This window comes from Sturnira hondurensis, unplaced genomic scaffold (genome assembly GCF_014824575.4).
Source record: "Sturnira hondurensis isolate 20B ecotype Veracruz unplaced genomic scaffold, ASM1482457v3 Scaffold0006213, whole genome shotgun sequence".
Lineage (NCBI taxonomy): Eukaryota > Metazoa > Chordata > Mammalia > Chiroptera > Phyllostomidae > Sturnira > Sturnira hondurensis.
In genome coordinates this window covers 1224440-1225689 of record NW_028078844.1, presented here as the reverse complement: position 1 = coordinate 1225689, position 1250 = coordinate 1224440, and the positions used below count along the sequence as shown (strand labels likewise).

The window sequence follows — 1250 nt, the reverse complement described above, 5'->3', positions numbered from 1 at the left end:
AGAAGTCTTACAGTTGAAACTGAATAAGAAAACAACTGTGTTCCAAAACAGCTAAATATGCAGGTCCAGAAAATGAAGGTATTTTTAACTGCCACATTCCCTCTAAAGCCCATTCATCTCTTTCAGCATCCCAAAGATTAAGCACAGGCTCTGCTTAGCTATATAATAAAATGCCAAACATGCTGCACCACTGACATCACTGGACCACAACCTATGGAACTAGACTTCTGATGCTGGGCTCCAGTGTCATCATCTTCAGGCCATCATCCTTAGGAGGGAGAGTGATCGTCAGAGTACCCTCTAGGTTGTGCTCATACTGTGCTGCCAAAGCTGGTCCATGACAACCTCTGGTGAGGCAGGAGCAGGAATGGTGACAAACTCCAAGTTGGGGTCTCCAGTTAGTTTTCTAGGAAGCCAGAGAAAGGACTTTTCAAAGTTACAGTTCCTTTTGGAAGAAATGTCATAATACTGAAGATTCTTCTTTCAGTGAAAGACAATTGATTTTGCCTTAACTTTTCTTCCTTAATATTCACTTTGTTGCCACACAACACGACAGGGATACTTTCACACACTCATACCAGATCTCTATGCCAGTTAGGCACATTCTTGTAAGTAACTCTCAAAATGACATCAAACACTATAATGGCACACTGGGCTTAGACCTAATAGCTGTCTCTCAGTCGCCAAACTTCTCCTGGACTGCTGTATCCCACACATGAAATGAATAGGCCCTCTGTTGGTGTGGAACACGAGGGGATGGACCTCAGCACCCAAAGTAGCTACATATTTCTCAAATTCACCAGACAGGTGATGCTTCACCAGTGTAGGTTTTCCAGCCCTACCATCACCAATCAATACAAATTTAAACTGAACTTGGAGTTCTCCTTGGGTAGTCATCATGATGGGACTCCTGGAAGTGTTTCCAAGCCAGTCTGACTGAGAACTCTTAACTTTCTTTTAGATTAGGAACTGGAAGTAGATATTTACATTAAAAATGGTGCAGAACTTCCATTCTGTCACTTACATTTCTTTTATTTCAAACACATTTATTAGCATAGTAAAAATCCTGGACCATGAAACAAGAAAAATGAATAATCTGTAACTCCACTTTTCTACTGTGACCAGTTAGTGGGTTAGTATAATGCCTTCTGTCTTTTTCCTCTGATATATTTTTTTGTAATTTGGCTTTGTAACACTAAATATTTAATATTGTATTTTGCTTTTATCTGTTAATGTTATAGTCCAAGTAT

At 39.8% G+C, this 1250-nt stretch overlaps 1 pseudogene; it reads right to left on the bottom strand.

Annotated features, from left to right (window-relative positions):
• Positions 1-211: 211 nt before the first annotated feature.
• LOC118988276 (GTP-binding nuclear protein Ran-like) lies at positions 212-897 on the bottom strand (annotated as a pseudogene).
• Between the last annotated feature and the right edge of the window lie 353 nt (positions 898-1250).